Below are 22571 nucleotides of genomic sequence, written 5' to 3'. Positions count from 1 at the left end.
AATGATTGATGCCGGTTGTGGCTCCCAGTCAGACCCAGAACGTTTCGTCATAACATGTCAGGTTCAAAAATGCCACTCCAAGTAACTGTGAAAAATAATTAGATATTCGATATCGCTTTGTGTTCTGTCAACAACGACGATAGTGTATGTTTCGACTTGCATTCAGCATACAAATTTTCCTCATGTCTTTGCTGATCAGACATGTGCACATCTTGCCACTGGTGAAATAAACCGATATTTGACATCTACTCGTGCCTAGAAATCAGCGACTATAGATACTGGGTTCGAAATCTGGTAAGACAAAACTTCTTGCTCTCGTAATTTCAGTTTCAGTAAACTTGCTACTGGTGACAAATTATGATTTCTAACATTTGATGCTGCTTAGTTAACAATATCGTTAGGTGTTTGGTTCGAATCCTCGTCCAGCGCAAAATTGTATGATATATATAATTTCAAATCAACACTTGTTTCATGTGATTGAAATAATAATTTAATATCTTTCGTGATTAATTAACAGGAACAATTGTTGCAGGATCCCAGTGCAGTACAAAAATTTTCGTCATATAATTTCAAGTTGAATCCTGCTTTTTGAGTAATAAATTCAAGTTTACAAGCGTAATTGTCTATGCCACCTCTAATCATCTGTTTTGTGATACTTACATAATCGTGTTATTAATTTTCATCTGGATTGAAATCCTTACACAGCAGTTATCTCTTTTGGGCTCTTGCAGTAACGATTTTGAGTAGTCAAACGAATGTACCGAAAAGAGAGCAGAGGAGCTACAGGACATTTACGTTAGCCGGCCTCTGTGGACGAGCGGCTCTAGGCGCTTCAGTCCTAAACCACGCGGCTGCTGCGGTCGCAGGTTCGAATCCTGCCTCGGGCATGGATATGTGTGATGTCCTTAGGATAGTTAGGTTTAAGTAGTTCTAAGTTCTAGGAGACTGATGACCTCAGATGTTAAGTCCCATAGTACTCAGAGCCATTTGAACCATTTGAACAGTTACGTTATGTGGGTTCATACAGATCAAGTGAAACGCAGTTCAGGTAGATGGAATACTTTTGATCATGTTAGTAAATGTGCAGGCAAACAAATGATAACACTTTCAGAAAAATTAGATGACTTAATGATGAGCAAGAGCGTCACACATCAGGGCAGTCTACAGCGCATTGGTTCATCTCTTGTCTGGGTGCGTACGGTCATGAAAATCTCAAGCTGATTGAAGACCCTTCCTAAAATGCTCCAATCTTTCTCAATTGGGGAGAGTTCCAACAACCTTGCTGGCCAACGTAGGCTTTGTCAAGCACGAACGCAAGCAGTACAAAGTGTCGTTGGATGCGAGTGGGCATTATTTTGCTGAAATGTGAACCAAGGATGGCTTGTAATGAAGAAGAAAAAAAAAGAGCGTTGAATACCGTCCAAGTACCGCTGTGCTGTGACGCGGATGATGCCCGAAGGCTTCTTGGTATGAAAGTAAGTGGCACAACTAAGCAATATTCCTAGCTGTTGGACCCCTCGGCTGGTGACAGTCAAGTTGGTATCCCAAGGCTGCCTGGGGCATCTCCGAACACCTCTTCGGTCTGTAATCTCGTCGACTGGAGTAGAATTACCGTTAGTGGTGAGTCCTGTTCCGAATTCAGACACTGAGAGAAGCGCAGAACTGTCTGGAGACGTCCCAGACAGCGTTGGGATACCAACATGAATGCCTCCCGCTACATGGCCCAACACCCGGAAGTCATGGTCAGGAGTGCCATTTCTTTTCGTAGTAGGATTTCTGCTATTATCGACCGCGGCATACTTACAGCGCAGCTGTACGTCGACGACATTATACGCCCCCTTTTGTTGCCCATCATGGCAAGATAATGCACGATAATGCCCGTCCGCACACGGCGAGAATTCCTACTCCTTGGGTTGGGCTCTCGAACCAGCTAGTGATTTTTACTATACAACGCACAAATTGAGAGAATTTGGCGCGATATCTCTCAGAAGGACATCCAAAAACTCTATCAATGAACGCCAGACCGAATAACTCATTGCATAAGGGCCAGAGGTGGACCGAAACTTCATCGTCCTATTTAGCTTGTGCAGCTCTTTCGCTTCAATAAATTATCCAATTTTAATGAAGTTGTAGCCATTTGTTTGTTCAAATCACATCTATCGATTTCCATCTCGTTTGGATAATTCCTTCGTAGTGCGTCGTTGTTTATGGTATGTCTTAGAGTGTGTTCTGATAAGATTACGAAAGAGTCTCAAGACCAAGCGTCGTGTGTATCTGATGAAGAGGGTGTTTTCTATCCGCAACAAGCCCTAGCTGATTCGTCAGACGACACAGCCACACATGGTGCATCTGTTGCCTATCAAATTTTGCCTCACTCCCCGTTACTCCTGTCGGGCACCATAGTGATATCATATTTTCTCCGGTGAAGAAACCAGTTCGTGTTAGGCATTTCCAGAATGACGAAGAGATGATTTCGACGAGTAAAAGCAGATTTCTACATCCAAGATCCACCAAGTCATCTATCAACGCTGAAGATATTTAATGGTGGTAATTAAAACAGTAGGCGTTAGCACATGTGAGAATAAAACCAACAAATAATTGAGGATTTTGATTGCGAATGCTAATATCGGAATATCACTTGAATGGATTATGTTGCGGGCCACTTGATTAGACGCAAAAATGTTAAATCTATGACACTGCCCCATTTACTTCTTTCTGTCATCAGTCTCCTATTTAGTTTGATGACAACCCCCATGAAATACTCTTCTGGGCCAGCCCAGTCATTTCAGGGTAGAGCCTGCACACGCCGTCTTCAATTATTTGTTACATATATGCCAATCTCTGCCTTATTCCACAATTTTTGTCGTCTACAGCACCCTCTGATACCACGAAACTTATTTCCTCAAGCCCTAACACAGGTTCTACCACCCTGTCTCTTCATCTTGTCAATGCTCCTCTCCTCGCTGTTCTGCGGAGGACCTTCTCATTTATTTTGAGTCCATCTCAATTTGAACGTCTTCCTGTAGCACCACGTCTCAAACGTTTTGATTTTCTTCTTTTCCCGTTTTATACCTTTCATAATCCACTTTCTTCCTAACATGCCCTCCAAATGTACATTCTCAAAAATATCTTCCTCACATCAGTTATGTTCTTTTTCGAGGGATGTGCTCCTTGTCTATGCTTGGTTCTTGTACTTTCTTTTCTTCGTCCATAACATATTTTTTGCAGTAGAAATCCTTCACTTCGTCTATTTCCTAGAGCTTCAATTTTGATAAGATTATTGCTGATCTTCTTTCGGCTACTACCTGTTACTTTCGCCTGTCTTCTTATTCTCTCAGTCCGTAGAATGTGATCATTAGATCATTCCAATCGACACGCTCTTAAATTCTTTCTCACTTTCGCCAGGAATAGTAATGTCATCAGCGAATCTTTTCATTGATATCGTTTTACCACCAATTTTAATCCCATTTCCGATACTTTCTTTTACTTCTGTCATAGCTTTTTTGATTTATAGACACAAAAGTCAGATAACGACATTCGTGCCTCAAACCTTTCTTAATTCCAGAACTTTGTACAACATCTTCCATGATTACCTTTCTCTCTTGTTGATTGTCTTTCCCTATAGCTTAAACCTTTTTTACCGAGAAACTGGAACTTCTTCCACCCTATTACATTATTGAAAGCTGATTCTAAGCCACCACTGTAAAGCGCAGAGTGAGCACAGTCCTTCAGGTTGCCTTTACAAAGGCCGAATTGGTAGTAATGTAACACATCCATGATTTTTCTTTTTAAGCTTAAGGAAATGGAATTAGAAGACGAAATAAGTGACTTAGAAAACACTCAGTCGACCTGTTCTTCGGCATCGTTCATCAGTCTGGTACCAAGTAGGATTTTGAGGAATATAAAGAGATGATGCAACAAAGAACTGTGCTTTCGTCAGGACATCGTTTACTCGGCGCATGCGTGATACGGAGTTACTCAAAACATTGAAGTGGAGATCGCCATTTGGTTGTTATCATGAAGAGATAGAGAGGATCCAACGGAGAGCGGCGCGCTTCGTTACGGGATCGTTTGGTAATCGCAAAAGCGTTACGGAGATAATATATAATTTCCAGTGGAAGACTCTGCAGGAGAGACGCTCAGTAGCTCGGTACGGGCATTTGTTACAGTTTCGAGAACATACCTTCACCGAAGAGTCCAGCAGTAGATTGCTCCCTCCTACGTATATCTCGCGAAGAGAGCATGAGGATAATAAAATCAGAGAGATTATAGCCCACACAGAAGCATACCGACAATCCTTCTTTCCATAAACAATACGAGACTGGAATAGAAGGGGTAACCGATAGAGGTACTCAGGGTACCCTCCGCCACACACCGTCAGGTGGCTTGCGGAGTATGGATGTAGATGTAGATGAAGAGGTTCTTAATTTAGAGAGCTGAATAGTGTAGTGCGGGGTTGTTCTATCTTTCCTTCGCAGTATCGGTAGGTGCCTCTGGCTGGGAGCAACGCTGTCTGTACAACGGGCTACGTTTCGGCCACTAGAGGGGAGCCAGGAGATTACAGTGGCGCCGCGGCGGCCAGTATCTCCCTCAGTTACGGGCGCAGTCAGTGAGCTGTCATTAATCGGCTGCGTGTAGCAGGTGCAGTGACTTCGTGGCCAGTGGTATGGTTGTGCGGCAGCTACGTTTAAACCCACAATGCTGGTACGAAGTGCGATTGTAGCTGTTGTTCGGCAAGTGAAGATCACACTGTGAAAAGCTTATTCGACTGGATGGCTTGATATACACTAAAGAGACAAAGAAACTGGCACACTTGCCGCCAGACGACTTGGCATGGACTTGACTAAAACTCACTTCATGAATCCTGCAGGGCTGTCCATAAATCCGAAGAGTACAAGGCGGTGGACATCTCTTCCGAACAGCACATTGAAGGAATCCTAGATATGCTGAGTAAAGTTCATGTCTGGGGAGTCTGGTGGCTATCGGAAGAGTTTAAACTCACAAGAGATTCCCTGGAGCCACTCTGTAGAAATTCTGGACGTCTGCGGTGTCGCATTATCTTGTTGGAACTGCCCAAACCCGTCGTAAGGCACAACGGATATTAATGGATGCAGATGATCAGATGATCAGATACGTACGTGTCGCGTGTCACAGTTGTATCTAGACGTATCAGGGGTCCTATATCACTCCAGCTCGACACGCCCCACACCATTCCAGAGCCTCCAACAACTTGAACAGTTCCCTACTGACATGCAGGGTCCATGGATTCGTGACGTTGTCTCCAAACCACTACACGTCCATCCGCTCGATACAGTCTGAAATGAGACTCGTCCCACCAGGCGACATGTTTCCAATCATCAAGAGTCCAATGTTGATGTGCCCAGGCGAGACGTAAAGTTTTGTGTCGTGCAGTCATCAAGGGTTCACGAGTGGGCCTTCGGCTCCGAAAGTCCGTATCGATAATGTGTAGTTGAATGGTTCGCACGTTGACACTTGTTGATGTTCAAATGTGTGTGAAACCTTATGGGACTTAACTGTTAAGGTCATCAGTCCCTAAGCTTACACACTACTTAACCTAAATTATCCTAAGGACAAACACACACACCCATGCTCGAGGGAGGACTCGAACCTCCGCCGGGACGGACACTTGTTGATGGCCCAGCATTGAAATCTGCAGCAACCTGCGGTAGAGTTGCACTTCTGTAACGATGAGCGACTCTCTTAAGTCGTCGTTGGTCCCGTTCTTGCTGGATCTTTTCCCGGCCGCAGCAATGTCGGAGTTTTGATGTTTTACCGTATTCCTGACATTCATTCGTGAAATGTTGGTACGAGAAAATCCCCACTTCATCTTTACCTCGGATATGCTGTGTCCCAAGGCTCTTGTGCCGACTACAACACCACGTTCAAACTGACTTAAATCATGATAAACTGGCACTGTAGCAGAAGTAACTGATCTAACAACTGCGTCAGACACTTGTTGCCTTATATAGGCGTTCCCGATATTCTGCCTATTTACATATCTCTGTACTTGAATACGCATGCCTATACCAGTTTCTTTGGCGCTTCAGTGTATAAATGATCGACACGGGAGATCTGAAATAAAACCTGGATGAGGTATGGTGGCGGGTTTGTTGCCTGTCACTTGGTTCCGATCATTGGGCACAAGGGCTGCCTGTGGATTACGTCCTGTTGGTTCCTGAACAACAGTTATATTGTAGAAACGCCGTCTTGCTTGCAGTCTCTGCTAAGTGGACTGCTGTTGACTTACGCACAGACAATCTGAAATTAAGGCGATCATTTGTTCTTCGGTACAACGTCTGTTATGTTGTTATGTGATCCTGTCAGCTGTGGTGCTCGACGTCCTGTTTGCTCAGTTTTATCAGAATCACAGTAGGATCTTTGAAACAGTTGCGTCGGGTTATTTATGAAGTGATTTTCTAGCCATTCTCTGTAACCGATTTTGTGGTGTTGGTGGAGTCCCTTGGCAGATTCCTGTAGCGCTGCTTAAGGGGCCCAGCTCAAAATCGTAAACCTTATATGGTTCAAATGGTTCTGAGCACTATGGGACTTAACATTTGAGGTCATCAGTTCCCTAGATAACCTCAGATGTTGAGTCCCATAGTGCTCAGAGCCTTTTGAACCATTTTCATCAGTCCCCTAGACTTAGAACTACTTAAACCTAACTAATATAAGGACATCACACACATCCATGCCCGAGACAGGATTCGAACCTGCGACCACAGCAGTAGCAGCGCTGTTCCAGACTGAAGCGCCTCTAAACCTTATATGAAATAGGTCGATACTGTTACATGGTATTTAAATTTTATGTAAGGCTGTTTACCGTACCTTATGTGTACGATTAGTTCTTTTAATGTCAAATTGTTTTGTTCTGTATTAGTATATTTTAGTAACTTGTAAGATTGTTCATGTGCGTTTCGTGTGTTACAGGAAGGGGGCCTTGTAATCCTGTCTGTTTACTTTGTGTGTCCACGGTCCCCAGAACAGGATATAAATAACGCCCTATTGAAACAGGCTATTCACGTGCAACGGAAAAAGATTTATGCTACCCGTAAGCTGTACTGATGAGGTTAAATTAAGGAACCGGGTGCGGCTCGTCCCGGTGGAGGTTCGAGTCCTCCCTCGGGCATGGGTGTGTGTGTTTGTCCTTAGGATAATTTAGGTTAATTAGTGTGTAAGCTAAGGGACTGATGACCTTATCAGTTAAGTCCCATAAGATTTCACACACGTTTGAACATTTTAAGGAACGGGTAAGACTGGAAAGCTGTCTAGTGCTGCTAAGCCTAATATGTTTCTTTTGATTCTGCTTACGTTACCACCTAATGGTCCGATATCACAGCAGAATTATGTGCACCTTTGTACTATTTCAGGGCATGATTAGTTGAGTTTTGATATCGTTTAATTTTGAGTGTCTATTCTGTAATACATTTTGTGATTGCAAGTGTGTACCGTATGCTTCCAATTTCTTTATTTAATAGAGCCTTGCTGGTCCAGTACTAGTAATTATATTGGCTCCAGCATTTCTATCGACTAGCCACTCTGGATTAAATTTATCAGATAATTAAATTGAAAGTATTGCAGTAAACTTTAATTGTGTCAACAGTCTTTTACGGTCCTTTGCCGACAGCTGCGGTTTAAATTTGTACCCATTTGATTATTCTGTTAAATTCCGCCAGCAGCTGTTTTTCTTAAGCTTTTGTAATGGATACTATTGGCAGTTGTTGCTCAAATTTGTTCTGCCAACAGTTGCTTTTCTTAAGCTGCAACTGCACATCTTGTTGGCAGAGATGCTTGATAGTGCTGTCATTAATTTGCTTGTGTTAAACCTGCTGGGTGTTGCTCCCATAAAACAGCAAGAGCAAATTTTGCTGTGTTTGATTTTTAGTAACTTGCCTTTCGCAATGCTTCATTAACAGATTCTACAACAGACAAGGAGGTCGTTCTTAGCCGATAGAAATCTACAAGTATCTACCATTAGCTTTAATTTGAGAAACCTGTTTCTAGGAACATGCTTCTAGTACACAGCATTGTATGAAGGTGTATCATAGATTGTGGATAAGCCGAAAAAGAAGAGAAATGTAGCGTCTGAGATGAGATGCTACAGGAGGATGCTGAAAATGAGATAGCCCTGAAAGTTGTCTGTTATGTTCTGCCAGCCCACCAAATTCGTGATTCACACGTCTGTTTCTCACGAGCAACCTTTGTTGTTATACTTGCACACACTGATCGATTGTGCGTATAGTCACTTCCGCTGCTGCTGCAGTGGTTTGTCTTGTCTAAGGTTTGAGGCAAAGGCATGCACAGCCAATGGAGACAGATAGCGCGGTTACTATGCGCGTGAATGGCAGGTTCAAAGGAAACAAAGCTTTTCTAAGTACTGCTCTGTCGAGTTCACTCTGGTGGTTGGTAATGTGTTCTTTCCTTGTGTTCGGTACGTGTGGAAACAAGCGTGGCTGCTTTTAATTACACTGAGAAGGTTGGATATCGATGTTCGAACGTTCACTTGAATTTGTATACCTGAAGTTCTACTGAGAACAGCGTGAAATGTTTGTCGATGTCTTTCTCGTTGACGGCGAGGTAATATTTTTCTGTAATTACGAACGTAGCAAACTATGTTGGAAAAGAAAAAAATACCTTCGTGTGTTGAAACACTATGATTTGCTGTGTGAGTCTTGCATTTATGATTAATGTGGAGCAGTTGCCACTTTATTTGCATGTTGTATTTGAATCGTAATCGAGATGAGCTAACAGGTTTTCAGTGCCCAAAAGTTTCTTTTATTTTGATAATCTCATAACTATATTGATAGAGAAGTCTTTGTTACAATTGTGGCTTTTGATACAATGTGTCTTTTATATTATTAATTACGACGTTAGTTATAAAAGTCCTTGTATCTTATGGCATTTCAATTATCGTTCGTAAATACAATATGCCTTCGATATCTTCGCACAATTTTCCCTTAGCAAATTCAGTATGAAAATACTTATTTTCATAAATATGTGTTTCAAACAGCAGGAAAGTGCAGTTATTTCGTGCAATTAAGGCAATGAATTGTGACCTTGTGTCATCAACATGACTGTAGTTTCAAAAACGATATTTATGATGCATCGAATTTTCATAAGCGAAAGATTGTTCGCAATATTGTAGTATGTTCATTACAGGTTCCAGAAAGTAAGTTGTCACCGAGAACTTAAGACCAGCAGTGGCGTTGACAGATTCCATGTAATTTTCCTTAAGGCTTGTGTTTTTAGCCTTACTGTTAAGATGTATTCCGGATTGTAACCAAGAGCATAGCATGGTCCATAAACTTGCTTAACTATTAAGGTTTAATTTAAGAAATGTGTATGAACTGTGGTCTGGTTGACTTTTAATCAGCTTCTGTAGTTATCTTTGTTTGATATCAGGCTCTAGTGTCGAGGCCCTGGCTACTAGACGAACTCTGGTGCGGCTAATTATGATGCGAGTTTTATGTATATAGACGGAAGCGGCGAGGGAACATTTGAACCAAGGGAAATTAGAGTAGACAGGGGCCGCAGTCAGACTTTGGATCGAGGAGGGAAGCGTGCCAGGGTAATCCTTGCAGTTGTATGAACCGCTGTGACATGGTAGCTTAGTGGCTAACTCACCCTCCAAGTCATCCAGAGATCCAGATTTGATTCTTGGCTTTGGTACAAATTTTCACAGCGCCTCTTCAGTGTATATGTATATAAAATCATACATCTACATCTACATTTATACTCCGCAAGCCACCCAACGGTGTGTGGCGGAGGGCACTTTACGTGCCACTGTCATTACCTCCCTTTCATGTTCCAGTCGCGTATGGTTCGCGGGAAGAACGACTGCCGGAAAGCCTCTTTGCGCGCTCGAATTTCTCTAATTTTAAATTACGTACAAGTAGGGGGAAGCAATAAATTCGATACCTCATCCAGAAACGCGACCTCTCGAGACCTGGACAGCAAGCTACACCGCGATGCAGAGCGCCTCTCTTGCAGGGTCTGCTACTTGAGTTTGCTAAACATCTCCGTAACGCTATCACTCTTACCAAATAACCCTGTGACGAAACGCGCCGCTCTTCTTTGGATCTTCTCTATCTCCTCTGTCAAGCCGACCTGGTACGGAGCCCACACTGATCAGCAATACTCAAGTATAGGTCGAACCAGTGTTTTGTAAGCCACTTCCTTTGTTGATGGACTACATTTTCTAAGGACTCACCCAATTAATCTCAACCTGGCACCCGCCTTACCAACAGTTAATTTTATATGATCATTCCACTTCAAATCGTTCCGCACGCATACTCCCAGATATTTTATTACACCTGTATGAGACCATTTAAGTCTCTGAAATTGTGTCATTTCATCTGTAAAAGACCAGTAACTGTGGCGCTAGAGGAGACAGCGAAACCAGAGCCATGGAGGGATACACAGAGTGCAAAGGCTTGGGGTGCAAGTGACGCAACCAAAGTGTCAACCCTCTTCCCTGCTCAGAAAAGAGGTGGAGCCTTCGAGGGGCTAGCAGCACCCCTCGGAGAGGTATGTTGTGTCCTTTGCAGACTCGTGGTTTTACGGTTGTACGAGTATGTGTCTTGCGTTGGGCACTGCCAGGTTGAAGGAAGAACGCAGTATCTCCATCTCTGCACTTGTCGTGTGTTTTCTGGGCTTAGTGTATGTGTGGATCGCGGTTCTTGGCAAAAGTAATTGCTGTTCGTTCCCTATTGAAGGCATCACTCCAAGAGCAGCTTGTGGAATAAATCATTGCCGATAGTGGTTGGAACATGGCCAGCACTGGATCGCTTTGTAGGAGTGGTAATGTCTTCTAGAATAGAATTACTGTACTAGCAGTGAAGGACTCAGCGAGAGTTTGAGTACTGGTAAGCGCTCACCATGTTCTAAATATCGTTGTAATAAACGTGTATGAGGACCGCCATTGTGGTTAGAAGATAGTATATTCTTTCCCAGTTAAGTGATTGTTTTGGTTTTCACTTAGTAACACGATGGGAGTACCATTCATTAATTTGAAAGAATGCAGTGTACCAAATGATTTAGATGCTGTTTAGCAATATTTAAATTTGCCCCTGGTTACTGTAGTTCCTTTTTGAGAATTAACCTGATTCACTGTGGGTAGGGAACTGCAGTGCCAGCCACTGGTTACTGCTGACTTGTTGTTTGTAGTTTCTGTAGCTATTCGGTGCAGCTGTTGGTTGAGGCAATGGTAACGTCTAAGGTACTTCTGGCGATTAAGTTGATCATTACAATCAATTCTGGGCTCCTTGTCTTATTAAGCAATAAACATTTTGCGCGGCTTCAATTCTTTGTTTGAGATTAAATAAAGTAAGTGTCAGTCAATTACGACAATCCCTGCTGGTTTCGAGTATTAAAAGATTATATGTACAACGAGGTTTCCTGGTGATTATAAGTGGTTAAAAGCTTTTATCTTGCAGGAGCTATTGCTATGTTCTGAACTTAGCACTATTATCTTTATACAAGGTCAAGTTTGCCAACCATAGAGATGGCATGTGTAAATGATGCGAGCAGGGGTGCAATCTACCGGTAATTCTGCTATGAAAACTGTCTCTTTTTGTCTATGAGGCCCCTTACTTCCGCTTATTGTGAAAGTAGTTGGTCCGGTTATGAGATTTTGTTATTTATCTTTCAAGTGATTATATTCTTGTAAGTTCTGGAATGCTTTTTTTTTAAATTGATTGTAGAGGTTTACCTGAATAACTTTTCATACACTCAAGTTAATGATGTTTTGATTCACCTACAGGTGTTACTTAGATTTAAAAAGGTTAATTAAACTGTCATGATTTTGTAGCAAAAGTGAATTAAAGTACTGCCTAAAGAACAAACGACATCTGGAAGTTCTAATATTAAGAATCATTGTGTTTGGTGTTTAACAAAACAAATCAATTCTTTTAAAACAGTAGTTAAACAGTTCTTCTCTCAGCATATCTCCCACTCCACAAGCTTAGAACTGCCTGTTCCGTTCGAATTTCTCTGCTCAAAAATTTACTAAAAATATGCTGAAGATATAAGAGCAGTTTAGTGGATTGCATATTACCTTCTGTGAAATGGAATCTGTGCACTACTATGTGACAAATAATGTCGAATGCCCAAACAACTGTGGAGCTTAGTAAGTTTACCTGTGTTAAAAGTATTCCTAAAAGCAATCTGTGCTGCAAAATTAATATATAGGTCAATTTGCGCATAGAAAACAGGTCATTTTCATCAGGATAACATTCGGTGGGGATTTCCAGCCCACTCTGTTTGTATTGGGAAGCACAAGAATCTTATGGAGCGATAAGCTAAAAATTGAGGTTCTCCACTGAATCGATGAGGAAGGATACATGTGGAACACACAGCAAAGAAGAAAGGACAGGATGACAGGACATGTGTTGCAACATTGGGGAATAATCCCCATGGTACCACAGGGAGCTGCAGGGGGTAAAAGTAATATGGGAAAACAGTGACTGGAGAACATCCAACAAATAACTGATGACTTTGCCAGTAAATTGTGCTTCGAGATGAAGGAGAGGAAGTTGTAGCAACCTGTACCCAAGGAATCAGTGTAGTCGCTGGAAGATGAGTGAAGGGCATACTCACTGAGAGAGTAGCGCTTAGATTGGGTGTAGGGCATAGCCACTGGTCATGTAGTGCCTGGGAGGTGGGTAGGGCATACTCACTATGCCAGTAGTGCCTGAGGGATGGGTGTGAGGTTTACACAATGTGGAGTAGCACCAGGGACAACTGTAGGGCATACTCACTGCACGTGTAATGCCAGATTGGGGGGGGGGGGGGGGGGGGAGTAGGGCATTCTCACTGTGTATGTAGCGCCTTGGAGATTCGTGTGTGGCATGCTCACTGTACGTGTTGTGTCTGGTGGGACAGGTGTGAGGTGAACACAATGTGCATAGCACCTAGGACAAGCATAGGACATACTCACTGCACATGTAATGCCTGATAGGGGGATATAGTTGTAGGGTATACACACTGTGTGTGTAGCCTCTGGGGGACAGGTGTAGGGCATACTCACTGTGCGTGTAGTGCCTGGAGGAAGGGTAGGGGGCATAAACACTGTGCTTGTAGTGCCTGGGGGGATGGGGTAGGGTGTACTTACTGTGTGTGTAGTGCCTGGGGGATGGGTGTGGGGTGTACTCACTGTGTGTGTAGCGTCTGGTAAATGGGTCTAGGGCATTCTCACTCTGCATGTAGCGCCTTGGGGACTTGTGTAGCACCTGCTCACTGTGCATGGTGTGCCTGATGGGACAGGTGTGAGGTATACACAATGTGCTTGTAGCAGCTGGGGCACATGTAGGGCATACTCACTGCATGTGTAATGCTTGATAGGTGGGGGGGGGGGGAGGCAGTTGTAGAGTATACACACTGTATGTAGTGCCTGGGGGACAGGTGCTTGGTTTACTCACTGTGCATACCTGGAGAATGGGTGAGGCATATAAACTGTGCATGTAGTGCCTGGGGGATGTGGTAGGGTGTACCTTCTATGAGTGTAATGCCTGGGGGATGGGTGGAGGTGTACTCAATGTGTGTGTAGCGTCTGGGAAATGGGTGTAGGACGTTCTCACTATGCATGTAGCGCCTTAGGGACTTGTGTAGGGCGTGCTCACTGTACATGTTGTGCCTGGTGGGACAGGTGTGAGGTATACACAATGTTCATGTAGCAGCTGGGTCACATGTAGGACATTCTCACTGCATGTGTAATGCTTGATAGTTGGGAGTAGGGGGAGGCAGTTGTAGGGTATACACACTGTGTAGCGCCTGGGGGACAGGTGTAGGATGCACCCATTGTGCATGCCTGGGGGATGGGTGTGAAGCATATAAACAGTGTATGTAGTGCCTGGAGGATGTAGTAGGGTGTACCTTCTCTGAGTGTAGTGCCTGGGAGATGGGTGCAGGGTGTATTCACTGTGTGTGTAGCATCTGGGAAATGGGTGTAGGACGTTCTCACTATGCATGTAGCGCCTTAGGGACTTGTGTAGGGCGTGCTCACTGTACATGTTGTGCCTGGTCGGACAGGTGTGAGGTATACACAATGTTCATGTATCAGCTGGGGCACATGTAGGACATTCTCACTGCATGTGTAATGCTTGATAGTTGGGAGTAGGGGGAGGCAGTTGTAGGGTATACACACTGTATAGTGCCTGAGGGACAGGTGTAGGATGCACTCATTGTGCATGCCTGGGGGATGGGTGTGAGGCATATAAACAGTGCATGTAGTGCCTGGAGGATGTGGTAGGGTGTACCTTCTCTGAGTGTAGTGCCTGGGAGATGGGTGCAGGGTGTATTCACTGTGTGTGTAGCATCTGGGAAATGGGTGTAGGGTGTTCTCACTGTGCATGTAGGGCCTTGGGGACTTGTTTAGGGCACGCTCACAGAGCATGTCGAGCCTGGTGGGACAGGTGTGGAGCATACTCGCAGCGCCTGGGGGTTAGGCTGCTGAGTGTACTCACTGTGCGTGTACTCGTCGTCGAGCAGCCCCCAGCTGAGGCGCGTCGGCGGCGGCGGCGCCAGCTGCAGCGGCGGCGGCGCCCGCTCGGTGGCCTCCACGCTGGTCTCGGCGCTCTTGAAGTAGACGGGGTCCAGCCGCGCCACGCAGCGTACGCGGTACCGGCCCGCCGCCTCCAGGGGCAGCACCAGCCCCAGCCGCGCTCGCTCCCGTCCGCCGCCCCCGGGTTCCACCTCCGCCGGGTACGGCCTCAGCTGCTGCTCCTGCGCCTGCGCACACCGACGTACCCGAATCAGGCCGCAGCCATTCCCAAGGAGCGCGTTGAGCTGGGACGTGCCGTGTATGTTTAATATCGTAGCTGCGCCATTTACAAATTTTTTTTTGTGGTTCCCGTTGATACAACTAGCAGTTATGAACCATTTTCGGAACAGCATACTTTGCGGCATTGGAACTGTACACAGTGTCAAGAACCATCTTTGCCCCTTCTCGCGTCCGTCGGCCGTCGTAATTTAATATATTATTATTATTATTATTATTTTGATTGTTGCCGACTTACGTGGTGGGCCTTTATAAAAAAGATTTTTCATTCAATTTTGATTTACGATTAAGTGCTTTTGTTAAGTTCTCCTTTTCAACAATATTAATCTTAAATTATTTGTTACGTTAATGAATGTTAGACTCGCTGAATCTTAAGACATGAGCATATAAGTTGGACAATGGAATAAACTTTTCATATTAATTTCCTCGACTAGTCAGCTCACTTTAAATCAAAAAATCTTCAGTCACTAATTACAATTGCGGCCCACACACGCACGAGAGTATTTTTTCTTACCTCCGTCAATCATTGCCTCGTAGTTGGAGGCCTGGCTCTGGCTCTCGGCTATGCTACTGAAAGTAAGAATCTTAAAGCTACGTATTTCTGCAACTTCGTGCTGCTGTGGAGAAAAATAAATATTATGTTAACAGCGGGCGTGTTTTTCGCTTCCGCTAATTTTTTATAAGATAATATCGCCACGTAATGGCGTTGTTGGCTGCATCGGCCGCTGCGATTGTTGAACTGTAAAGTACTTGAATGCAGGTTAATTCAAGGAAGGCGGACATGAAATCGGGATCACCTCTTACAAATGAAAAGTACACAATAATATTAAATAAATATATTATCTGCTTAATTAGTACAAATATGCTTACATTTGCCAGCACACGCAAGATGTCCGTCTACACGCAATCAAGACAAGAGAAGAAGTGAAGACGACTACAAAATTAACAAAAGAGCGTACCTTGTCGTCTCTTTAGATCATTTTGTTATATTTCTCTGCACTCGAAACTTACACAAAGAAATTATTATAATACGGAGAAAAATTTATGTTCGCCTGAGCGGCTAGGGTCCACTTATTATTCAAATTTTAAATGTCTCTTCTTTATAAATATTATTTTTGAGTCTTTTCTTACCATTTCGCTGGGGACGCTATACCCTCTTCGCTCGTTAAGACTTCACACTTTAAAATCGGTCAATTTTGTATGCATAAGAGGGATTAAAATCAATTATAATTGTGCATATAGGGTGATCCATTGATAGCCACCGGGCCAAATATCTCACGAAGTAACCATCAAATGAAAAAAACTACACAGAACGAAACTCGTCTAGCTTGAAGGGGGAAACCAGATGGCGCTATGGTTGGCCCGCTAGATGGCGCTGCCATATGTCAAACGGATATCAACTGCGTTTTTTAAAAAATAGGAACCCACATTTTTATTACATGTTCGTGTAGTACATAAAGAAATATGAATGTTTTAGCTGGACCACTTTTTTCGCTTTGTGGGAGATGGCGCTGTAATAGTCACAAACATATGGCCCATCGTGTACCACCGTGGTCTCGGCTCCATTTGACCACGCATGGTATAGTTTAATCAGCGCGGCATGCAAACAGTTTACAAACTTAGCCGATTAGGAAATGCTTCCACCCTTGGCCCGTTTTGGACGTCAGACAAATGGCTCGGTTTCGACATTACGACAACGAATGCACTGTTTTTTTTTTCTTTTTTTTTGTGTCCCCCTACTCGCTTTGTACACCCTCCACTGCTAGTGCTGCCACCTGCCTTCTGAGAGTGGTTGTTCCACGTAAATGTCGGACGTAGGAAATGGTCACATTAAGGTTCAAATGGTTCGAATGGCTCCGAGCACTATGGCAGTTAACTTCTGAGGTCATCAGTCCCCTAGAACTTAGAACTGCTTAAACCTAACTCACCTAAGGACATCACACACATCCATGCCCGAGCCAGGATTCGAACCTGCGACCGTAGCGGTCCCGCGGCTCCAGACTGTGGCGCCTAGAACCGCTCGGCCACTCCGGCCAGCCACACATGAATGTAACTGGACCATGTGGTTGCGAGTCTAGCAACAGCAAACAAACCTCTTTTCAGTTGTATCATTGTCTTTAAAAAATATCACTATTAACATCAATATTCGCTTGTACCGATAGGCTGTAGTACCGTCAACATTCTGCGAATGAGGCGCCCTAAAATTTAGAAACAAAGTTGAAGAAAAACTGTTAATATTCGAGAGAATACTACTAAAGAAAATTTATAGACCCGTATATGATTAAAATGACGGGGTGAAGATGCCTGTCACCTCGACTGCTAGTGATACGAGGCCGCTGGGATCCAGCACGGGGTTCCGTATTACCCTCCTGAACCCAACGATTCCATATTCTGCTATCAGTCATTGGATCTCGACCAACGCGAGCAGCAATGTCGCGATACGATAAACCGCAATCGCGATAGGCTATAATCCGACCTTTATCAAAGTCGTAAACGTGATGGTACGCATTTCTCCTCCTTACACGAGGCATCACAACAACGTTTCACCAGGCAACGCCGGTCTACTGCTGTTTGCGTATAAGAAATGGGTTGGAAACTTTCCTCATGTCAGCACGTTGTAGGTGTCGCCACTGGCGCCAGCCTTGTGTGAATGCTCTGAAAAGTTAATCTTTTGCATATCACATCAACTTCTTCCTGTCGGTTAAATTTAGCGTCTGTAGCACGTCATCTTCGTGGTGTAGCAATTTTAATGGCCAGTATTGGACAACCTAGAATGACATTGTGCAAGCAGTAGACTTAGTAAGAGGAAGAGATAGCGACCAAGTATCGCGGAGCACTCAGCTAGGATGAACATCAACACAAATATGGTGAACACTGCCTGCGACAGAAAGAAATGGAAGAGAGCAATGGAAGATGTGAATGGTCGATAAGGCATTCTCCCACCTGACTGCGTGCGACGGAGGACACTTTGGTACCACTACCCGCCCCCCCCCCCCCATTTGCCCTCACCCTACCCTGATGCATTTGCGAATCAAGTGTAGGAAGGGTCACTGTCGGTAATCCTCAGTATTTCTCGGATTTGTGGGAGGAAGAAATATGTTGCCTAACGCTGCGCGGGATGTACTCTCTCAACACTAAAGTAGTAAACCTCTGTCATGCAAATCACCCCTCTTGCAACGTTTGCCACTAGAGTTTATTAAGCATCCCTGTAACGATCTAGCGCAAACTAAATGAACCCGTGGCAAAACGCGTCGCTCTTCCTGGTATCTTTTCTATTTCTTCTATCAGGCCTACCTGATGAGAATTCCAGACTGATAAACAACACTCAAGAATCGGTCGAACAAGCGCTTCTAAGCCTTTCCTTCGTGAATGAACTACCTCTCTTTAAGACTCATCATATGAATTTAAGTCCTGCATCTGCTTCTCCTACTATTTGTTTTATGTAAACATTCTATTTAGGGTCGCTGTGGATGGTTGCTTCTAGATGTTATACGGTGACACTACTTGCAGCAGTCATAAATAGTGTAGTTGTCAAGTAGTGGATTTATTTTCCTGTGTATGCGCAGACTTTTACATTCATATACGTTCAGAGCTAACTGCTAGAGCCTGCACCACCCGCCAGTCCTCTGCAGGTCATTCTGCAAATCGATATTGTCTTCTTGCGTTGCTACCTTCATATAGTCGATTGCATCACTTGAGAACTGTCTTAAAGTGCTTCCGACGCCTTCTACAAGACCATTTATAAAGACTAGAAACAGTGTCTGCGTTCGTGGTCTTGGGGTGGAGTCATTAATTCGTAACCGAAAGGTCTTAACAAAATTAGGGCCGAAATTGCAAATCAGCGCTTGCGATCCCTCAACATCGTTCAGCGGGCGTATTATGCCAATGTATACCTTGCGTCCCGCATACCGCATGTCGCCCAAACGCTACCCAGTCCGAAACCCTTGGCTCGTAACATTATGGCAGCGCTGGGATACTTCGTCACCGCTGGTATGTTACTGAAAATCAGATACGTATCTCTGACCCTCCCCAAGGAAAAAGGTGGTCTCGGCCTAGTTAACGTTCATGATAGGGCCATTGCCCCCTATGTTAGCTCACACATATGTATGCTGCGCCGTTGTTCTACGAGCCTCACGAGTCTTCTTTTGACGGCGCTACGACCTGCTTCACTAAGAGCGCCGGTGCCATTACAGGACATCCCAGCACCCCTCTTTTACATAGGACGTTTCTATTTAGAACAAAGTTATTGCAGTGTCGCGCTCACGACACCACAAATGGCCACAACTCGACGCCTATATCATGACATGCTGCAACGCCGCCCCCTAAATGTGGTCGAAGTAAAATATCCTGACGCACAGTGGCGCGTGGTGTGGAAGACTGTACACGATGCCATGCTTGATTCTGACATTGTTTTCCAATGGTACGTAGTCGTTAATGGGAGCTGTTGACGCAAGAACGTCTCTACAATATCCACATGGCAGAATCTCCCAATTGCGTGGGCTGTAATACAGTAGATTCCGACGAACACCGCCTCAGCTGTGGAGAGGCGGAGCCGGTTTGGCACCTAGTGCGGCAGATGCTGGCTTATCTCTTGCGAGTTAGGCCGTTATTGTTTTCGGATGAGACATTTTACCCCACGACTCGAACCAACTCCGTCACCTGGATATGTGGACAAGCGGTCCATTACCTCTGTCGTGACGGACGCAAGAATTTCCTTGACTTCTGCCTCTATTTGCAAGAAAGACATCATGCTATTTCCGGGCATCCCAGATATCGACAATGCTTTGCAAACTACCTATGGAGTGTCTTTCACAGCCCGCCGTGCAGCTGGAATGTTCCAGGCAGCGGCAGATGATTTCAGAACGAACTGCAAACGATCATATATTGAACAATCTTTATCAGAGGCCGCTGGGAAGCCTAACTACGACGTGGTAGCTTTATTTTCATGTTATCTATGTTTACTATCTTCGATGGTGCCTTCATTCTGTTTTAGTTTTCCAGGCTTGATTAACTATGACTGTTCGCACATTGATATATATATATATATATATATATATGTAAGAAAAGTGAGCAGGAGACCTGCTTTCGAATCCAAATAAATACACAAGAACAAAATGAGCAACAAATAAAATATAATAACAGTATTATACCCTTTCCTTTCTCCTTTTATTTTTTAATAAAATGGTGAGAGGTATATTTAATTTTTGTTCGTGGGCGGAACCTGACGTGGTGGCGAACGGCCGTCCTAGTTAGCTTTAGGATGAAAGTGGCGGTGGCACTAGCTTTGAAAAAAAAAAAAAAAAGTTTCGGTTAAGGTTCGAATACTGCCGGTGCTTACATTTTTATTAATAATCAGCATTGGCGTCCGAAGACTTGCGGCATAAGAGGTCACCCTCATTCTGCCAACGACTCTGTCAAAGAGGACGGAGGAGCGGAAAAGGTTCAGGGCACTCTCTCGTCCTAGGAGTGCGAAACCACCCCTAAAGCCGGAAGAATCAACGCCATAAGGATGCAAAAAGCAACGGCAATCACTGCATTAAAGATACGTGACGTGTATCCACAGGACATGTGGCCGGTAACTGAAAAATTGTGGAAGGATATGAACACAAGGAACACGTTTTACAACACTTTGTTTAATAGAGGAACTGTTTGGAGATGATGATCGTATCAGGATGACAGTGAACCTTGGTGTAAAGTAGCATATACATCCAATCGTTTGTCCACAGTATGATTCTTGCTATTGACTGGCTTTCCCAGGGTCACATCCTGATTCCAATGCAACACCTTTTCGGAGAATAAGAACGTCTACTTTGCCCTAGACGCCTACTTTGCCCTTGACCCCGGCGCCGAACTTAGTTAAAAACATTTTTCTTTTTGTTCTTGAGAAAGAATGTTCTGCCATTCCTCCGCATACATTTTGCTACCACACTGAAAGTGTCTCAAGCAGAGTTCAAGCAGTCATAAAGGACAAGCGCGCACACACCCAATGTTATTGGAAAAGACTGACAAGAAGAAGGGATAGGGTGGTAAATGTGTTAAGACATACAGAATGACCTTCACTAGAGGGAGTGATCGATGTCGTTGGACATCAGTAATCTGCAATTAGTTATTGCAGTCTTTTCACGATGGAGAGGTTCTTCCTGAGATTACTGTATCATTCCACCCATTCCGATCTCCGGGAGGGGACTGGCAATGGGGAGCAATGGGGAGGTTACCATCAGAAAAAGATTGAATTATCAACGAAATAATACCTTTCTACGAGCCGGGGCATGGAATGCCAAAAGCTTAAAAGTGGTAGGGAAACTAGAAAATCTGAAAAGGGAAATACAAAGGCCCAAGCTAGATATTGTAGGGATCAGTGGAGTGAAGTGGAAAGAAGGCAAAGACTTCTAGTCAGATGAGTATAGGCTAACATCAACAGCACCAGAAAATGGGAGTAGGCTTCGTTATGAATAGGAAGGAATGGCAGAGAGTGTGTTACTGCCAACACTTCAGTGGTAGGGTTGCGGAAAGAGCAGAAGAAAATGTTACAAGAGAATATGGGATTGGAACAAGGAATGAGAGAGGGGAAAGATTAATTGAGTTCTGAGCTAGTAATAGGGAATACTCTGTTCAAGAATCACAAGAGGAGGAGGTATATTTAGAAAATACCGGGTGAAACGGAAAGATTTCAGTTAGATTACATCATGGTCAGACAGAGATTCCGAAATCAGATACTGGATTGTAAGGCGTACCCAGAAGCCGATATAGACTCAGATCACAACATAGTAGTAATGAAGAGTAGGCTGAACTTCAAGATATTAGTCAGGAAGAATTAATACGCAACGAAGTGAGGTACGGAAGTACTGACGAATGACGAGATACGCTTGATGTTCTCTACGGCTACAGATACAGCAAGAAATAGCTCAGCAGGCAGTACAGTTGAAGAGGAATGCACATCCCTAAAACGTTCGATAAAAGAAGTTGGGAAGGAAAACATTGGTACAAAGAAGGTAACTGTGAAGAAACCATGATAACGTAAGAAATACTTCAACTGATCGATGAATGGAGGAAGCACAAAAATGTTCCGAGTGACTCAGAAATACAGAAATAGAAGTCGCTGAGGAATGAAATAAATAGGAAGTGCAGGGAAGCTAAGACGAAATGGCTGCATGAAATATATGAAGATATCGACAAAGAAATGATTGTCGATAAGGCTGACTTAGCATACAGGAAAGTCAAAACAACCTTCGCTGACATAAAAGCAAGGGTGATAACATTATGAGTGGAACGGAAATTCCACTGTTAAATGCTGAGGAGAGAGCGAGTAGGTGGAGAGAATAAATTGAAAGCCTCTGTGAGGGGAAAGATTTGTCTGATGTAATAGAAGAAGAAACAGGAGTCGATTTAGAAGAGATAGGGGACGCAGTATTCGAATCAGAATTTAAAGGAGCTTTGGAGGACTTAACATAAAATAAGGCAGAAGAGATAGATAAAATTCCATCAGAATGCCTAAAATCATTGGGGGAAGTAGCAACAAAACGACTATACACGTAGGTGTGTAGAATTTATGAGACTGACGTCATACCATCTGACTTTCGGAGAAAAATCTTCCACACAATTCCGAAGACGGCAAGAGATGGCAAGTGTGTGAATTATCGCACAATCAGTTTAATAGCTCATGTATCCAACTTGCTGACAAGAACAATATACAGGAGACTGCTAAAGAAATTGAGGATGTGCTACATGACGATCGACTTGGCTTTAGGAAAGGTAAAGGCAAGGGAGGGGCAATTCT

This window comes from Schistocerca piceifrons, chromosome 8 (assembly GCF_021461385.2).
Source record: "Schistocerca piceifrons isolate TAMUIC-IGC-003096 chromosome 8, iqSchPice1.1, whole genome shotgun sequence".
In the NCBI taxonomy this organism is placed as follows: Eukaryota; Metazoa; Arthropoda; class Insecta; order Orthoptera; family Acrididae; genus Schistocerca; species Schistocerca piceifrons.
The sequence above is the reverse complement of the archived record's forward strand: the minus strand, read 5'-3'. Positions refer to the sequence as shown.